Source organism: Schistosoma haematobium, chromosome ZW, assembly GCF_000699445.3.
Source record: "Schistosoma haematobium chromosome ZW, whole genome shotgun sequence".
Classification (NCBI taxonomy): domain Eukaryota; kingdom Metazoa; phylum Platyhelminthes; class Trematoda; order Strigeidida; family Schistosomatidae; genus Schistosoma; species Schistosoma haematobium.
This window is the reverse complement of record NC_067195.1, coordinates 72,598,476-72,607,024: the sequence shown is the minus strand read 5'-3', so window position 1 is coordinate 72,607,024 and position 8,549 is coordinate 72,598,476.

The window sequence follows — 8,549 nt, the reverse complement described above, 5'->3', positions numbered from 1 at the left end:
GGATTTCGCTATGGTTTTCTTACAGATATTACGGTATTTTTGGTACTCACGCTTAAATGGTGCATGACCTGCCAACAAGAATAAGTCCCAGAAATGTTTCCTACGCTTTAACAGCTTCCGGGTTTCCTTATTAATCTATGGAGGGCAATGTGATAGCTTACGTGCTGACCATGGGATAAACGGCGACGTTACGGACTCGAATGTAGCCTTAAACTTATTCCATTCATCTTCGATCAATCCATCCGCGTCGACCGACCAATCGGTCGAGATAGCACAGTTTCTGATTTCCAGAATATTAGCTCGCCAGATATTGGGACGGGATGGAGCAGATACGAATTGTATACCATGTGTCCTAAACTTAAAGTGAATTACAACGTGATCACTGTCCACTAGTGGAGGAAGGTGCTGGATATCAAAGACATCCTCACAGTGGTGGGTGAGGGCGAGGTCCAGCAGTGACGGAACATATTGCAAATCAATATGTGTCGGTTTTGTGATACATTGTACAAGTGCACACTGAATAACGGTAGATAAAAGGTCGCTATCGAAACCACTACCTGGAGCTGTAAGCTCTATCCAGTTGATATGCGGTGCGTTGAAGTCCCCAATGATGAGACAACATTCTGCCATACTCCAAGAACAGATGTGTCTTAGGATAGAGTCGTCAGCAAGACAAGACGGACTACGGTATATTCCCCCTATAGTCACTAACCCATTTCTAGATTTAATCTTACAACATGCAACCTCACATGTGCCACTGATATGAGCCTCCGATATGGTTGATTGCATACGAAAGTGATCCCTAACGTGTAATATTATACCTCCCCCTTTGCGACTTGAAAGTCTATCACTTCTGATACAGATATAACCAGCAATGAACGGAGAACAGTCTATATCAACGGTGAACCAAGTTTCTGTAACAACGATTATATCGGGACATAATTCTTGCACCATCAGACTTAGCTCAGACGTTTTATTTCTAAGACTACGAGCGTTCGTGTAGCACACACTTAAGGTGTTTTGGAAATCAATCGTTCTACCCATACAGGCCTCGGAAGCATTGGCTTCCAAGACCTGACTACTCGAAAACCCTTAATGGTAAGGTTATTTTCGCCATTTAATTTGCGAGTCCTCAACTCCGTAAGAGCATTCTTCCACTTGATTCGATCCTCAAGCAGCCAATCTGGTCGAATACGGATATTTGAGGCACGAGTTTTTAGTGCGCTTTTCAATAATGTCTCTTTCTTCGAAACTCCCGAGAACCAGCTTCAGGATCCTTCTTGGTTGGGTCTCGCCTCCAACCCATTTACCAAGTCGTATTACTTTTGTAATATGTACCCCTGAAACCCCTTCAGGTAGTACATTCCTTACCACAGACTCCACTAACTGCAGGTCATGTGCATGTCTTTTAGCAGGGTCGTTATCTTTCGACTCCTCTAGATTCCAAATAATTAAACTAGGGATGGGTTTAGCTTCTTTTGAAACTGTGTTCACAGATTTCGACCGTGACGTTAGATCCTGTATTTTAACTACTGGTATCTTACGATTAGTTTTTATTTTAACAGAGTCCTGGGAGTCAAGCGAATGACTCACAACAATGTCAGACGAAGCTTTACTATGGGACTTTGGCGGATTGGTCTGAGAGTCCACCAAGGACTTACCAAGTAAACAGTCATTAGTTTTAGCTATCTTTCCTACTCTTCTGCGTTTTCGCGTCATCCATTTTCCATCAGTCGAAACGTCTACATTAGAACAACTCGGGACAGTAATTGTTTTATCTGGGTCACCGGTTGCTGCCGTAGCAATATGGCCACCAACGTCTAATGACGTGTCACTCACTGATCGTTTCGGGGGAGAACGTTTAACTGCGGGTTGCACAGGTAGATGTCTGGCTTGCGCCGTGATAGCACTTACGACACTAACGCAATCTTCGCCATCCATACCAATGTTACCAGTACAGCCCTCATCAACCTTCTTATTAGCCAACACCAGGAGATTAATTGCTTCCTGGATAAGCAATGTTTTGCTCGAGCAACAAAAACTACAAAGCCAATGAGAGTTGGGCTTTGAACACCTTTTATATGCAGTGGGGCTTAATCGGGTGCACATCTTATGGAACCACTTATTACACTCATCACATTGCATCCCTTCATCCACGGGAAATAAGCAGTATGGTTGTCCACATTTATGAGTAGACCTAACCATCTTGAAAATCAACTAGAACGGTGACAAAAACAGGATATGTAGAAGGATTATCAAACCTTAACTAAATAAACCAAGTAAAAGTCGACCAAGTATGCTTCGATGCAATAAATACACAGAAGCAAAATTGAAAAACTCAATACAATATCACTTTAACTGGGGTAGATGCAATTAAAGTGTAAACAGTAGTTTTGATGCATAATTTACCATCAAAACAGTTAATTAACTCAACGAGAAAGAATACCACTGTCCTTTTGTGTGTATCAATATATATGGTAGGAACTTTAGCAAAATCGAATGGGTACTCTGATCTCTTAACTTGTGTAGACTATTTCACTCGATGGCCAGAAGCAGTACCCATCAAGGACGTCACTGCTGAAACAGTGACCCGCGCCTTCGTCGAATGATGGGTAGCAAACTTTGGCTGCACTTCAATTATCACCACAGACCGTGGACGCCGGTTCGAATCTGGACTTTTCTGTTGTCTGACTACATTATTACGAGTCGCACGATTCCGAACGACCGCCCACCATCCACAAGCAAACGGGTTGGTCGGACGCTTTGACCGATGGATGATTGCTTGACTATCAGCTACAAACGTTTCACAGTGGACCGACGATCTTCCACTGGTCTTACTAGGTATTCGCAATGCAGTGAAAGCTGACATTGGATACACTGTAGCTCAACTGGTTAATGGAACGACACTTCGATTTTCAGGAGAATTCGTGGATTCTTCATTTTCTTCAACGAACATGGATCTAACCTCCTACACGAGCATGCTTACAAACGCAATACGTTCAGTTAAACTTGCTTCCACTCGATCACGGTCAACTGATGTTTCTGTTCAACCTGCCTTATGACACAGTACACACGTCTTCGTACGTCGCAAATCACTTTGATGACCTCTCAAAATAGCATATGAAGGACCCTTCAAAGTTCTTCAGTGCGAACCTTAGTACTATATAATCGATAAGGATGGAACAAACGATAGCATCAGCATCGAGCGCATTTAGAAGGAAATCCTATTCACGTCGATGTTCCTTCGGTACAATCGAACGACACGGCTCCTATTCATATAATACCTCATTCGATAGCCAATACGCACGATGATACTTCGGCAGTAGCAGGAAATAAACTTAAGACAACGATTTCTGGAAGAAGAGCAAGATTTTCAGAACATTTATACGATTATTGCATGTATGATACTAGTTGACATCTTATATCATCTCGATTTTTCTTTGTATTATATATAATATTTAAAAAAAATAATTTTAATATGCTTATATATTTTTATTTTTATTTCAGAAAAAACAAAAAATCGTTCTGTATGAGTTTATTTTCTTTTTTCGCCTACTTTGTACCTTTACGCGCGTACGAGTGTATTTCGACGTGCACTTACATATTCTTTTTTCTTTTCCAAGACGGCTGGAAAAGACGGAAATAGAACTACGAAGTCTACGAGGAACCAAAACTTTGATTGTACCTTGTTTCCTTATTACTATATTGTACTAAATGGTCCCTTACGGTATGGAAAGACGACCAGATGCTGCTAAACATAGCAAGCTATCAGAAGAGTGTTTACTAACGACAGAGTCGTTGAGTTTAAACTTCTAGCTGGCCACGCCTTAGCGTCAACGTTACCCCACTAGGAGGTAGAGGTATGTAGCGGTAAATATATCCCCAAAATAAATAGCTCTGTACGTTTTCGACATTGGATGCTGACCACGTGTTTTAGTGTACTCATCTAGCTGAAGGCGCTCAGTCATGCAACCTCACCAGATCACGAGTGAGAATGCCGTGATCAACATCCCCTTCAATCGCTAGCCAGTCTAGATCAGTCGATCCTCGATATATTGATAGCTTATAAAATATATATATTCGAACCTCCTCGCTTCTATCTTTTGATTTCTCTTGGTGAGTACGATTCACATTGGAAGGTGTTGCTGGTTAAACCGTTATCAAACTTTAAATACCTGTGGCATCTTCAGTCCTTTCATAATCAAAAAGACCGAATCATTATTAGGAATCGGTTTACTACCGAGTTGTAATCGTTTGTACTCTCTGCATCTTATATTCTCCTCTGTCATTTGATCTTAGTATGTCTAAAATGAACGTCTCGTAAACATAAATTGTATGCTAGCCTTACTACATACGCTGTATTAACGTTATTTGTCAGTAGAATGGATAAGTATAGAGCATGTGCATCCCTTCAGTATCATTTCCGTTTGACCATAATAATCAGACAGGTAATAAAAAGCTACAAGACCAAGAAGATGATAATAAAAATAAGTAACTGCTCAAGTAGAATGAATATTGGTGAAGATTTAAAATTACTACAACAACTAGTTCTCATTGGGGTATCAGAATGAAATGTTAATAAATGAATAAGTAAAATTTCTTCCACGTTCATGCAGATCAGAAAAACAAACATTTTGGGATACCGACCGATGATTTCTTGAATTGCCGACAATCTAGAAATCCTCGGTTGTAATACTTCTGTATAGTAACGTATATCAGCAAACTTTTATGTGTTGATCTTTATTACTTCGAGTCTTGACTTGGCACTCTTAGTACCTTATAAAAGTATGAGCCGTGTGATTTGAACAACCATGAGCGTTTTTGTATGAGTAGAGATTTATGGCACCAAGTAGATTACTGTTTTTCTCTTTTGTGAAAATAATAGCGTTATATTCACGATACAATTATTCATCTGCTTCAGTTTCAGGTTAAGCAAAACAAGCTATTCAGTCCAAAATGACAATGATAAAGAATATTATTAAACCGAGAGAAAACTACTTCAAATTCGGGGTGCAAAACGGATGCAGTACATTATACTGTAACGTCTTTCAGATCTTAACTACATTCAGACTCCAGATTATGTTTGTTAGGTTTTTAAAATATTTGCTTGTTGCCACTAACCTTCAAGAGGTAGGAGAGCTTTTTTAATGGCGGAAAGGTATGTTTTACGTTACGTTGGCCCCGAAGCTGAAGGTAGAATAAGCCATTTATTCATCGTGCATACGATCGTGAACGAAGAATAATGCTAACCGCCTTCAGGAATCTGAAGAACGTATCCGTCGTGTCTTCATGTCCCGCTAATTAGCTAGTAATGTGTTAAGTTTCAGGGAATTATAGGCGACATGATTATAATGTTTTGAATTATTTGAATTATAGCACGAACTCAGAGTCCCAGAAATAACGCGATTTGAATTAAGAAGTGAGACACAAGCACAAATGAATGTATTGTATTTGGAATTCGAAATCAAGCATTCAACAAGTACAAATGTATCATTAGTCCATTCAAACACCACATCCGCCACAGCTTAAATAGGAGTAAAAGTGTTTGTAATCGGTTTTACGTCTTCTTCTTAAGTTCAATCTGAGTCTGTCCGGCATTGTATTGGATTGGGTTGGGATGACGTAGTAATGTAGTGGTATTTTTTATATCCTCATGAATCATTTTACGAGATCTTCCTCCTTTACCGCATTCGAAATTTGTGTAATTAACATATTTTATCAGAATTATGTGATATATTTGCGCAATACATTTCGAACAATCTGATCACACATATACTTGTTAAGAACATTTATATATGAAAAATTAAAAGGTCAACTAGACAGGTTAAGGGTAAGTCATAACAAAGGAAAAAATATTACTACCAGGTAGTACTGATTTACTATCCAGAGTGGTAATCACATTTGTTTTTGTGTACTTTAATATTTTTTCCTTTGTTATGACTTACCCTTAACCTGTCTAGTTGACCTTTTAATTTTTCATACATAAATGTTCTTAACAAGTGTATGTGTGATCAGATTGTTCGAAATGTATTGCGCAAATATATCACATAATTCTGATAAACTACGTCTTCTCATTGCATTATCGAAATTTATCAAAGGGACTAATTGTTTTAAATAATTAACATAGTCTAGCAGCAGTTCCTTGAGAGTTGTATAAGGAAGCGAGATAGGCTTTTCCGGCATAGTCAGAATTCTTAATAAGCTGTATGCTTCGTTTCCAATGAATGTGAAGAAGTGTGCCACAATATTAACATCTTCATCATCTTCCTTGGTCACAGCCCAGATTTCGAACCTTTCAAAGTAATCTTTGAAAGCTTCCGAAGTTGAATGAATATCTAACTTTTCCATTACAGGCTCCATCGCGACGCCAATATAATGTTTTGAATTATTTGAATTATAGCACGAACTCAGAGTCCCAGAAATAACGCGATTTGAATTAAGAAGTGAGACACAAGCACAAATGAATGTATTGTATTTGGAATTCGAAATCAAGCATTCAACAAGTACAAATGTATCATTAGTCCATTCAAACACCACAATGATACACCAGAACCACATCCTTCCTGTTTTTCTATACCTCTTCTGTTTAAGATTTGGAACTTTGTAAAGGACTGAGTGGGGTCTGTTTTTTGGCATGAGTCCTTTTTTTAGCTTGACACACAATGATTTTGGTCTACAGTTGGACGTTGTTTTGCCTTTGACACTTGCATAGCCATAAAGATGCCACGGGTAATCAAAGATTGACAAAAAATTTTCACGTAACACCTTTATAATCGAAAGACACCAACCCATTCAAATCAGAAGTCAGAAATTACTTATTTTGAAGGCCAATGATATATGGAGGAGCATTTTGTGTTAGTTGCCTAACGGTTTCAAAGTATGCGTAGCACATTGTACCTATGGATGTGTGACCGGGCCTCTTTAGTTAGGTGTGTCCGGTAAAATTAATGAGGTCAGCATCAAATTTGAAGACTTACAGAGCTACTGACTTTGGGGGTTGTTTACCATTTCACTTCACTCTTTCTCTATAGTGGTAGTGACGACCCAAAAACGTGGCCTGCTAAAGTCTGAACCCAATGAGCTTTTTGTTGGTAAACACTGTCCTGATGGCTTTATATGTTATGCAACTTCTGGTCATCTTTCCCCGATATAAGGGGCCATGTTGTACAGTATAGCAATAGGGAAATGTGTATTAAAAATTTTTATTACTAGTATTTTTGTCAATTTTTCCATTCTTTCCAGCCGTCTAGGAGGAGAATTAGGATATTGTAGGTGCATGTTGAAATACATTAACACGTGCGTCAGGAAAATTAACTGGCATATATGTGTTTTATTCACATGGGATAGCGTAATAACAATATTCGCACAATGATTGTTTTTTAGAAAATAAATAATACGCGCATATGCATGAGCATATTAGAAAAAGTAGTGTTCGTCTTTGATTTGAGCGTACAGGAGAAAAATCAACACTACTAGGGTCTCCTTCCAAATGCGTGGAATTAAACCGTTAATCTTGAATGACGTCATCGTTGATTTTGTTATGTTTATGATAAAGAGCGTTGAAGAGTTTATCTTACTCATTCTTGAATACGGTATTTCAGTTTATAGTAATCGCGGGCATAATGACCTGATTAAAATTGAGGGTGTTCAAAGAAGGTTCACTGAAGCTGTTTTGGGGTGTTCCGATAACAAGGGTTATCACCAAAGATGTCAATAACTGAAATTATAACCTCTCTGCATCAGGCATATCAAATAAAAACATTGTCTTTACCTACCAGCTTATTAACGGTACTTCTTGCTCTTCGGTATCTACCCCTTCCTACTTTATGACACCATCTCACGACATACGCAATAAGGAAAATATTCTAGCGATTCCGAGCACCTACAAAAACTTACGCCAGAATTTCTTCGTTATTAGCTACTCAACCATGTGGAACAGACTGCCAGTGGACCTCCGTTGCAGTGAAAGTAAAACCCGGTTCAGAAGTTCTCTTGATTTTTATTCCGAACGTGAATTGTGTCATTTATTGAATATCAACTTTTAATAATGATTTATACGAACAAGGTCCGTCATCCATCTGTTTGATTACACTTTGGAACTAATTGTGACTTTCATAGCATCATTCTTAAATATTATTGCACAACGGTTTGTACTAATATCAAGTTTTACTCTGAATCCTATCAAATAGCTTTACATGTATTCACCCGAGTGCACTAAAAAATTCACAGAATTAACGATTTGCTTCAGAGGTAGATACTCATCTTAAGTATTTCCTCCCTCACTCCAAAAGGATCAGGACACTCTGGAGCGTATCCGACGGCGAGCCACGAAATCAGTTCGAGGACTCAAATTTAAACCTTATGAGGAGTGCCTCCAATCACCTAACCTTTACCCATTAGAGTATAGGCGTCTTAGAGGTGACCTTCTAATGGCTTACAGTATCCATAACAATTCTGGACATCCTCTTAAACACCTACTTAAGCTTAGTCCCAATACAAACCTAAGGGGTGACACCCAGAAATTGGAGATACAACATAGAAGAACGGAC